Consider the following 12,699-nt stretch of genomic DNA (forward strand, 5'->3'; position numbering starts at 1 on the left):
CAATATTATGGCTTTGCATGGCAGGGAGTATGGATAAGAAAAGAGGAAAAGAGCTACACTAATACACATTTTTTATCAATGTTTAATACAGTTATATTCACTTGCATGCTAACCTATAGTCTTTCAATTCAAATGAAAAACATAAAAGAGCCCACAATTGAGAGGCAATAAAAAACTGATGAATTATACATGATTTATATAGAGAGATCACTTGTCTAATTTTTTTGATACACTTTATTTATGCATACATTAAATTTCTTTCCTGAACAGCATTTGCTTTTTATAAGGTAATTTATGTACTGTGATAAAGAGTATCAAGGAATAAACCTTGTATATTTTTTTGTTCATAAAAACTCTGCTTAATCTGACAAGATTTTTGAAACTTGAATTCTAATAAAAAATTATTTCATAAGGAAAATAATTTCAAAGAAGTGTCTTTAAGTGTTAGAAAAAAAGAGTTCTACGAGGCTCAGAAAATCATTGCGAGTATGGTTACCCCTCAATAATCTCTGTAATGGGTATATCTTATGAGCAAATAGGGTAAAGTCAAAAAGCCAAATTCACCCTATAAATTAGTTAGGCTTGAAAAACATTAGCGAAGCTCAAAATGCTGAACATTTTTTGAACAGACAAGCTTCCACAACAAATAGAGAAAGAACAAAGTTAAATTTGATCAACCTATTTTCAACCATAAAAGTCTTGAAAAAAGACATTCAAACAAAATGAAAATCAACCTATTATGATGTTGTAAAATGTAATAAAGATCATGGTTTAAAAGATCAAATCAAATTTTAAATTTAATGTAGCTAGGAACATGGTTTGAGTTTATGTGAAAGCCTAAGCTAAACCTAAGTGTACCTCCATTTTTAAGACCTCAATAAGCAATTCCCCTCGTTTACCTAAATTCTTGAAAATTCTCTAAGAAAATGAAAACAAGATTGTAGCAAAAGTTGTGTTTTGTCATGGAACAACAATAGTTTAAGAAATGGTAATGCCTCCAAAGTTGACACACGCTTAGCAAGATAGACTAAAACCATGCTTTAATTTGCTATACTAGATTCAAACCCAGGGTGGAGGTACTACCCTTGCAAACCAACAAAAGTGTTCTGCTGAGGTTTGAAAAGGGATCAAAATTTGGCCAAAGTTTGTGAAAAAATACCACTGAAATTCCAATTTCCCCAAACCTTTCACATTTTTTCCAAATTCCAACAAAAAGATACCCTACCATAGGGACTGATTTTCTGATTTTTGTGCCTTTCAAACTCTACCTAGGACTCCTAGAGGTGAAAAAAGCTACTCTAACCAGCGGCACATCCCCATTTCCCTTTTTGCTCAAGTACCCATCCCTGGTATTCGAATTTCCCAATGAAGGGTCTTATGTTACCGATGTTGCACCTATGTTTGATTTCATTAGGTATTGACCCTAGCTAGTAAAGTTCAGTGACATTGACTTTCTTATATTTCCAAGCCTTATTGTAGCATAGAAATAAAAATTTGATGTAGTATTGAAGGTATACACCAAGTAGACCCGGATTTCAAAGATAAACCAGGATCGAAAATTGAAAAGCAATTAATGAAATTCACATAGTTTCTATGGGGGTCAAGATAAGATAAGATGACCCCCCTTAGAAAATCAGTATAAATGAAAAAATTGAAAATTCGCATAATTCAAGGAAGATCCCCCTTATCTAAGAAGACCCCCCCCCCTTAGGTAAGAAGCCCCCCCCCTTAACTGACAAGGGGGGCCCTTAGGAAAGTCATACTTTTAACACCCCCACTTGCTTTTGGTTCATCGAAACCCAAGACCCTCTAACTTGGGACTATCTGACAAAAGGCAACCATTTCACCAAACCTCCAAAGTAATTTTTTGATTTGAGTTAATGAACAGAATATTAAAAAAATATGGTCTAACTTGGGACTATCTGACTAAACATGGGATGGCAATTCGGCCACCATTTCACCTAACCTCCAAAGTCATTTGATTTGAGTCAATGAACGGCGTATAAAAAAATACAAGATTTCTCTTTCGCACCTAGTAGGCTTTTAAATGGAAATATGAAAAAAATCCGTAGTGGAACAGAAGCAAGTGTCTGGAACGAAGAAGAACAAATTAGTGGCAAAACTATGGAGCGTTTGAAGTCACTTGCGCGGTAAGTAAGTTACACACTCGTTATTTGTTAATCCCATCGGGCGATAGGCGGTTAGGCGGCGGGCGTTCTCTAATTCTCCAATCGGCGTCCGATCATTTTGAATGAAAACAAAACAGTTAAAAGGGCGCGCTATCAGTGAAAGTTATCGTGACATGTCATGACAGAAAGTATGATTGATAAACTTGGTCGAGTTATCAAAACAAATTTGTATGTTGTCAAAGAGAATTAACAGTTAAGTGAAAATACAGGCCAGAATATCAACAGTCCCATGTTTCGACCAATCGTCCCAAGTTAGAGCAGTTGACGGTAAACTTGGTAGAGTTATCAAAACAAATTTGTTGAAAAAGAGATTTAACAGTAAGTGAACAGGGTTTTCATTATTTTGTAGGAAGGTTGGAGACTGAAGTTGAGAGGTTGGACACTATTTTAGTGATGCAGCTATGTGAGAGTCACCTGAGGGCCCACGATGGTTGGGCCCGAAGGGCAAGAAAATTTTGAAAAATCAGGCAGTTTTAAGTACTGAAAAAGCGTCTTTTAGCAATAAAACTATAGAAAAATCTAAGCAAAAAATAATACTTTTTAGGTAAAAGTGTGATATTTAAATATACACCTACTATGTGATTAGATTATATACCTAAATATACGTAAATAAATGTTTGAGTTTTTATTAAAAGTACATCATTGGAAAAAACCCCTTATTATCGAGTTAAGTGCTTATAAAATGAATATGCTTGCAGACGTTAGGCACGTTTAAAAGTAAACAATGACAGTGAATGAGAAAATATTACACTACTACTGTAAAAGATACCGTAAGTTGGTCTATATCAACATCCCTCGTCTAATTCCGACACCCTTCTTTAGAGACAGGAATAATATGAAAGATTGAATCACTGATTGAAAAAGGATTATTCCTCTCTGACCACTAAGGTAACCACTAAGGGGTCTTCGACAAAAAACTTTCGAATTTTTTATCGGCATTGGGCTGATAAGCTTCAGACCCCCTCCCTCCCTTGGTCTTATCGGCCAAAATTTTTCAAATCCAACTTTTACATCTTCGAAAACACAATTTCCTCCAATCTTGTCCGCCATCGTCTTCCCACCCGTCATCGTTGAATTTTTGTCTATTTGTGCACCAACATTGAGTTTGTTTATACCCGCATTGATATTGTTAATCAAAACCAAAGTTAAAATGACGGGATGAAGTCGCAATATTTCGAAGGAAAGGCAGCGCGCTGGCCAATGAAAAAAGAGTTTTTTATCAAAGCTATTTCAAAACTGTACTCTTAAAGTTGCGAGTTTGCGCGCAAAGGTGAAAGCAAGTGAAGTCATATCAGTTCGGCAAATTGCATAGATCTGCAACGTTGCGGTTTTTCGCAGCGTTTCCCCTGGGTTGCGCTGCTATTATACGCAACGCTTCCAATTGAAGCTTGTGATTTTAAAAATTATGAGCACGTCTACCAATTTTCTTCTAAACACATGCAAAATCATGCAAAAACTTGCCTTCTTGAACAAAGTAGCGCTTTTTTGAACGAAGCTAGCATTTCTTCCAAGAATGATTGTGAATAATCGCTAGGTAGAAAATTAAAATGTTAGGGTGAAAAGTTTCCTTTTGGGTTGTTCTTCAAAATGCACATTATTTCGGGACCACGGTCCAGGCCCTGCAATGCCGATTTTGGTCCAAAGGCCAAAGCTGCTTAATTATGCATCAGTAAAGCTGCGGAATTTCGCAACGTTGTGGAATATCACCAAGCTAAATATGCAGAATTTCGCAGCGTTGCGGATCCATGCAATTTGCCAAACTGATATGCTTTCAGTGGAGTTTGTGGACGAAATCAGCAAGAAATTGGCTGAAAGGATTTTCGTCTCAATACTTATTTTTTTATTGGTATGTAGTTGGACCCCCCACCCCCTTATCGGCCCAATGCCGATAAAAAATTCGAAAGTTTTTTGTCGAAGATCCCTTAGCAAAGAAACAGTTTCAACCTTTCTATCAATTTCAGCTGATAAAAAGGATGCAGAAATTAGAGGAGGGATGTCGACATTAGACCAAATTACGGTAGCAATATACTTCAAGTGATGTTTTAAGCTTCTGCACTTTAAGTACAGGCCAGATATCAACAGTCAAATGTTTCGACCAATTGTCCCAAGTTACTTAGAGCAGTTGACAATAATCTTCTATGTGGTATTTTTTTGCAAACTTCAAAAAACTGATTTTTGTCCCGCTTTTGCCGGACTTTTAGCTTATAAGTGCTTGCATACAGCATAGGGTACAAAGTCCAAATATGCTTTTCTCGTAATTTTTGTATGAAGAGTTTAAAGCCCAAAGGGCTAGAGTAGAATCTCTAACCTTTCCCAGGCAAGACAAAGTGAAGCCTTAAAAAATGCGCCGTATTTTTGACGACATTTTGAATCTAGCAATTCCTTTGTTTACGATTGATATTTTTTTCGAAATTTAGCGGTAAATTTTAGTTTCAATCTGTCATTTGTGTAAAAACCAGGCGAGCCGCTCAAGGCCGCGCAACTTTGGTAGGATAAGTTGACTTCAAATCCAAACTACTGTAAATCAAAAAACTAGGCTGTGAGAGAATGAAAATCCAGGTACTTTTGCAAAATCAGCGGGATTTCTGCCACCATTAGCCTGGATATCCAGGCTGTAAACTATTTCACAGTCTAGTTTTTTGATTTCCAGACAAATTCTGGAATGGCCCATTTGAACAGGACCCTGCCGCCGACGCACCGGACTTAACAAACACCGGACACACGAAAGTCCAGTGTAAAATGAGGATTTTTTTTACCACCGGACAATTTCTACACCGTACTTAAGGAAGTCGGATTTCCGGTGTCGGAGAAGGATATTTTTTCCACTGGACAATCGAAACACCGGATATGACCAGTCCGGTGTTTCTTAGAGCCTGAACCTTTCATGTCTTTAAAAACACATTGCTTACCTGGTTTGCAGAAAACACTTTTGGTCACGAATGGTTCAGTTTTCAAAGTTTTTAAAAATACCGAATGTCCTGTTGAAGGCGACTGTTAAAAAAAGTCCACACTGGCTAATTTTCCTGATTTTTCCCCGATTTTTTAACCCGATTTTATCTGATTGGTTCCGACAGGACACTGTAAGAGCTTCAAAATCGTCTTGAAAAACACCTTGAACACCAGAGAAAACACTGAATGGTTCAGAAACTTGCCGGTGTTTCAGGTAATGCATTTTGGCTTGGATTTTATTGAGAAATTTGAGAGTTGATTTATGGAAATCCAAGGAACACAGGAAATGCTGAAAACACACCAACCTCGAGAGGTAGTAAGGTGTTTCTGGGAAATGATTTTTGTCAAAAACACCCCAAAAAAGCTTGAAAGGTTCAGAAAAGTGTTTCAGACAAAGTGTTTTCAGTGTTTTCGGGACTTTTTTTAAATGAAAGGTTCGGGGCCATTCAAAAAGTATGTTCGTCGCAAAATAAGCGAACGAAAAAGAACGGGGGAGGGGGGGTCAAGTCGATCTGTGTACGTTTGCTTTTGCGGGGCGGTGCTTGTCACAAGCGTGACTTTTAACTTAGTCTATGAAAAATCTTTTTCTATCTATCTCCTAATTACATTTTTTCTTTGAATCGATAACCGAAGATAATTGTTAATCCCCTAAACAATTGTGTATGTTATAATTGTTTAGCAATTATTGGATAATTAGAGAGCAAAAACTTAAGGTGCGATAAATTAAAGAATAACGCTAAAATCATATTCTTTGAACTTGCCTTGTCTAAATTCTCCAATTATCTTCAAAGGAAAAAGTAATCGGGGGGGGGTAAAAATTTGAGATAAAAACGAACGTACAAAGGGGGGGTACTTCAAAACGAATGCTGACGAACAAGGGGGGAGGGGGGTCTGAAAATAGGGAAATTTGGACAAACGTTCCTTTTAAATGGCCCCTGCCTTCAGGCTCTTAATTTTTTGTTTCATAAATGTCCGGCGTCCAAAATTCCCTGTATGCAACACCGGACTGACACCGGACTTATTGCGCCCGGTGTGGCGAAAGGATATTTTTTGCCACCGGACGAATACACTGGACAGTCAGGTGCGTCGGCAGGAACTTGTTCGATTGACACCCTAGACGTTTTTTTCAGATTTTTGACAGAAAGATAGGTTATATCAGGTTATATAAAACGTTATATTTTTCTCTACCCTAATATTTTCAACCTAAGCTACAATGAATTATATTTACCACAAAATATCAAGTTTACAAAAAATCTGAGCAGTCCATATTTTGTTTTCTGTAAAAACTTTTCAGCCATTTTTCTTCCTTGCAGAAAAGCGACCGGCACCCAAAAATTCCGCTTCGATACGCTCGATGCGTCGGACAAATATTTTTCAAGACACTCCACCTTACAGGTAGCAATATCAAAAGGAAAAATCTCTTCCCCGCTGAGACCAATCAACCAATTACGAATTACTAATTATTGCCAGCGTAAGGATTTTGAAAATCCTTGGTCAGAATCTGAGTGCGTCAGCAATAATGACGTGATCAGCGTATAATCTTTAATCTTTTGATGAAGAAATCCACACCGTAGTCGGTTTCATGGTGCCATTACGTGACGGTTTGCCGAATGACGAGCGAGGGTAGGGTGTTACAAGCACTTCGTGAACAGTATGTAGTTTATGGTGGCTATGAAGTATAGTTCGATATTTTCTCGGGACATATTTTTTATAAAGCAGGGGGGTTTATTCAAAAAACTATTATCTTATAGACACCCCCTTCTCACAGAGCAGGTAGGATTTTTTCAGCCAGTGGGGGTGAAAAAAATAGTGCTGAAAGTGAAAGTCGATGGGGGTTGATATTTCCATATTTTTCATGGCTAGGGATTCCGCTCGGAGGGGGGGGTTGATTAGGCAAATGGAGTGTACTATTACTAGTACGGTATGCGCCGCCGCCCTTAAAATGGTACCCTTTTTGGATTTTCAAAGTCCCGCTCCCCCGCTAAGGGTCGGAAAAATAGGAAAATTTCAACTTTTTACCCCATGAAAGATCGAAACTTGGTCAAATTTGTCCCGCTAAGGCGTAAGGGTCGTAAAATACTCAAAATTTTCCTTTGCTTTCTCCTTTTTAGTCCCGCCTAAGGGTCCAAAGTTCGAAAGTCGGGCGGCACACCCGCCCCCCATACCCCCCCCCCCCCGTCAGCTCGCAACCCTAGTAGGGTAGTACCCAATGAAATATAAGCCCGAAGGGCTAGAAGTCAATCTCTTTGGTAGGATTTGAAGCCAACAAATCTTATCTGGTAGTACTCGATGTAGAAATTTTCTTCCGACACGCTAAAAAAGCTCTGAAGGTCGGGAAAATTTTAACATCTGGAACCTTTGGGTTACCATTTTTCATTTTTCTGTATGTAAGGTTTCTTACGATGGCCCCTAAGGCTCACCACACACTTCCAGTTCTTATAAAATTTGTGAACTACAATCTCCCTTGAAATATATTGAGATTTTAGTGTATTTTAACGTTTTTCAGAATTTAAAGTTCGGGCGAGAATTGCTATTTTAGCACTTCCACTTTCTTCCATTGAATATTTCGATTTTAGGGGGGTTTGGTGGCTTCTAGGCTATATTCCAAGCCTCATTCGAGCAAATTTGAGCTTTTAAATCCTGAGATCCTAAGGTCCTAAGTCTTAAGTCTCATGTTAAAACTCAGAGTTAAAACTCTACTTTCCAACTGTAGTTTAAGGCGCTTAAAAATCAATTGTGGTGTTCAAAATTACACCGGGAATTCCCCTTTGTCTCAAATATTTCTTGAAGGATTGTCTGAAAAACTGAAAAATGCTGATTTCTGCTCTGCGGGGGATCCAAAATTACCTGAAAAGCTCTAAAATTCGTCTTAAAGCATGTTTCGGACCATTTTGAAGGGTTTGCTCCTGGCCAAAATCACTTTTTTATGAAATATTTAATATTTCGCAAAGGTCCAATTTACGAAAAGTCAAAAACGTGAAAATTTCATGAAATTTTGACTTTTTTTCGAGTTTTAGCCCCTAAAATTGAAGAAAGGGGATTTTTGAGCCAGAAAAATTGCTTTAAACTTGGAATAAGAACCCCCGCTGAGCAGAATTTGGCATTTTTCAGTTTCTCAGACAATCTCCCTTGAAATATATTGAGATTTTAGTGTATTTTAACGTTTTTCAGAATTTAAAGTTCGGGCGAGAATTGCTATTTTAGCACTTCCACTTTCTTCCATTGAATATTTCGATTTTAGGGGGGTTTGGTGGCTTCTAGGCTATATTCCAAGCCTCATTCGAGCAAATTTGAGCTTTTAAATCCTGAGATCCTAAGGTTCTAAGTCTTAAGTCTCATGTTAAAACTCAGAGTCAAAACTCTACTTTCCAACTGTAGTTTAAGGCGCTTAAAAATCAATTGTGGTGTTCAAAATTACACCGGGAATTCCCCTTTGTCTCAAATATTTCTTGAAGGATTGTAGAACTGTCTAGGGTCATGGCCCAGAGGGCTCAAAAGACACTGCGCACTTCCGAATTTTTTTATGACGACACTGCGCACTTCTAAAAATATTTTATTTAGAGACGCAAAAGTCCCCCTCAAAAGATAGCCGTTCTGTTCAGCAAAATAGATACCGAGTTGTAATAAATGAGTTGACGATAATAGCAAAAAACAGAGGAATTGCTACATTCAATCTGTCGTCAAAAATGCACTTTTTCTTGCCCGAGAAAAGTTAGAGGGAACTCTAGCCCTTATCGGGCTTTAAACTCAATGCTAGTACACCCCCCCCCCGGGGCACGGCAGTTTCGTAAGCGAATCTTAAAATCGGGCGTGTTTTGACTTTCGATTTTCATAATGGCGGCCGCCCACGTTCCCGAGGCTATTATTTAGCCTCTCAAAATCATGATTTTGAGCCATGGAAAAAGAAATGTTTTCAAATCACCCGAAGAAACGTGAATGATTCTTTTCAAGACTATTTTAGATATGGAATTGTTTAAAACAGCGAATTTTCCTGGCTAGGTGTCATACATTTCTGGAAAGAAGAGACATTAAAGCAACTGCTTGAGTTGAGAAATAATGAAATTTGTATCATTTTTTTACAAGAAGTCAATGGATTTGGAAGATAGGTCACTTTCCGCCAAACTTACGGTGAGTATTTAGAAACTCCTGTGCAAGCTCAGTGCTAACAAGCCTCCAATCTGCTCCCAAAAGTTAACTGCTGCACTGAGCCTACTGCAGATCATTTAGAAATATTAAGATAAGCTCCAAAAATATTTTGAATACTTATCTGGGTAAAATTTAGTACTTTAGAGGTCATTTCCCTTCATCGCTATGTGATTCTTATACCGGCGATGCACCCAAAATTAGTTCTTAAGTTGAGTATGACACCCGGTACTTAGACAAAAGGGGAATATAATGTATAAGGATATGTTTAGAAAAACACACACCTTTCATGCTATCTATCAAATCAACTGAGCATGTAATAATACTATTTTCCAATGAGGTTTGGCTTATTTGATTATTTTCAGCAGTGGGGACAAAATTTGGAGGATAATTTTCCACTGGGGACGATATTTTGGTCATTTTTTCCAGTGTGAAGGGGTTCCAGTAGGCTTCTGATCATCCTCTAGCGAAAAATAAGTTTCTTATAGGAAGTATAGGTCTGCGAATCAGACTAGTGAGAAGGGGGTGTTTATATATATAGGCTAATAGAGCTGCTTCCGGCAAATCAAAGATCGAAACGATACTTTCAAAAATGTTCTGAATTCTTCTCGCTCGAGCATAATGTTGCGGGCAGATCGTATTTTAGTAAGAATATTCGCAATCATCAGAGGAAACGAAAAAAGTCAACAAAGTCAAAGAGAAGATACATTTCAAATGATTCTGTAATTTTCTTGAAATCAGTCACAATGAAAATATTTATATATTTTATTTACAAAATTTATGTTTTAGATTTAAAGGGACATTAAAGTAGTAAAATGTAAACATTGCGCGAACCACGTGTCATTAAAGAGAACAATTAAAATCACGTGTCCAAAACAAACTTGTAAAACAATTGAACAATTAAAATTAGCCATATTTGGTTTGATTTTTTATTTTGACATGTGACATTTGTTTTGATTTTGTATCCCGCTGCATACAGTTTGTTTACAAATTTTGCAAGTACTGTTATGTCCCTTTAAGCATTCCCTCAAGCATTTTTCAGTCTTATTAAGATTTCGACCTAAGCATCTCTGAGCCTGTTTTTGGATTTTTGTATGCTTATATAAAAAACAAGTGATACTTTTATGGACCTACCTGGTTACTCTCGGGTGCCTAATAAACGTACATGTACGTTTATTTTTTCGTGTCAAATTTCCCGCCTGTACGCACCTTATTAGGAACTGTACGTTTATTTATTCTGAAGAATTTTCCCGTCTGTACGTTTATTCCCTCCTGTACGTTTATTCATTTTCACCCAATATCGCCCAATTCATACTGCAAAAAAAAATTATTTTTTGTTTAAGTAAGATATGTTGAAAGGCCGTTAATTACATTCGAACGTATTGTGGGAGATTTCGAGTGTTACAAGAGTAAATTCGAACGTTTTTCTTATTTAGTACTTGTCATTGATCTATAAGAGATATACCTATACTTAAGTCAGTTGTTTCGACCTGTATGTTCTACTTTTGAGAAATTGGTAGATTATTCCCTGTACGTTTATTTTAGCCTGTACGTTTATTCATTTTAGCTCTGATTTCTCGCCTGTACGTTTATTTCAGCCTGTACGTTTATTAATTCCAGTTTTATTCTCTCCCCCGTACGTTTATTTTGGACTGTACGTTTATTAGGCACCCGAGAGTATGCATTTAACAAATATAATTGATATCTACGTGAGCATGACCGTTTAAAAACAATCATTCAGAACAGAAATAGTGACGATCTATTAAAATTAGTCGTTTGTTTCTTATAAAAAAAACGTCTAGAAACCAAAATTTCATGCTCTTGAAATAATCTTTCATATTCAGGACTTCGTGAGCAAAAAAATCATCCATCTCATTAAAAAATTGAGTAATTTGGCTAATAACATTGATGTATGCTTATTAATAGTGATTTTTATAAATAAAGATGCGTTTTTTTAGCTGAAAAATTCTTTTTTTGCAAAAATCTGCTCGAGCCATCTTTTACCTACTTTCATGTAAAAAATCAGAAAAAAACAATGATCCAATGTTTCACAAAGTCCAAAAAACCCTTTTTTAGCCGTTTTTTGGCCCAAATTTGCCCAAAAACATTTTTTTTCGAAAATCGGGCTCCGTCATATTTAAGGGTTTAAACTTATGCATCTTTGTTCAAAAAATCATAAAGAATGAAAGAGCTAATCTCAAGAAAAACTAATTACTAAGTAATTGATAATGTGCTTATAAAAAAATAACGACTTCGGCCAGTTTTTCTATAAAAACACGCTAAGCAACCAAAATTTCATGTCTAAACACACATACTCTCTAAAAGTAAGCCCTCATGAGCAAAAAAAACATCTATCTCATAAAAAAATTGAGTAATTTGACTAAGAACATTGATGTATGCTTATTAATAGTGATTCTTATAGATAAACATGCGTTTTTTGAGCCAACAAAATTTTTTTGCAAAAATCTGCTTGAGCCATCTTTTACCTATGATGGTACCCTACTTTCATACAAAAAATCAGAAAAAATCAATGACCCAATTTTTCACAAAATCTAAAAAACCCGTTTTTTAGCCCAAATTGGCCCAAAAAATTTTTTTTTCGAAAATCGGGCTCCGTCACATTTTGGCCACCACCATTTTGCACCTTTGTACCAAAAATCAAAAGATTCCTATGATTCAATCCTGAGAAAAGTTGGTAACAGACTAACGGACGGACGAACGGACGAACAAACACAGGTTAATTTATAGGACCTCCACCGGGGTAGGTCCAAAAAACATGTATAAGGCATTGTTAACTGAAGGGACGATAAAACTTGTTCGAGTTAAAGAGTACATATATTATGAAATAAGTTTGATTTCGATGTCTTTCCAACGATCGTTTGTCAGCTGCTCATGACGCAGTCATAATCCTGAAATAAATCTGTACACAAGTGTGCACTTGTAAGAATAGTATTGGGCTTTTCCAGAAAAAAAATGAATATCAGGGGGGAGTGGAGGATATAACAATTTTCAGTGACTTTTGCTCCCGGGCAACAGGTTTCACCCCCCGGACAAGCATCAGTTGACCCCCCGGACAACCCAAATTACCCCGGGACAGAGAAAATTTACCCCCATACAAGCAAATTTTGATGATTTTCCGCTACCCCACGGACATTATATTCTCCACCCCCCATATAAGGACATTTTCTGGAAGAGCCCATTTACTAAGTAGAGAGAGAGAGTCCTATAGGTTAGCTTTTTAGCAAAAGCGTACTCTATTGTTTTCATGTCGTCAGTTTAATGTTCTCTGCGTACAAAAGGAGTGTCAAATAATTGGAAAATTTAGCGTACGTACTGTATGGATGACTACATCCTATCATCCAAAAACACTTAAAAACACCTTGTACTGTTCTTACAAACGCATTGTGCGTGATTGATA

The sequence above is a fragment of the Clytia hemisphaerica genome, unplaced genomic scaffold (genome assembly GCF_902728285.1).
Source record: "Clytia hemisphaerica strain Z4C2 unplaced genomic scaffold, Clytia hemisphaerica genome assembly, whole genome shotgun sequence".
In the NCBI taxonomy this organism is placed as follows: Eukaryota; Metazoa; Cnidaria; class Hydrozoa; order Leptothecata; family Clytiidae; genus Clytia; species Clytia hemisphaerica.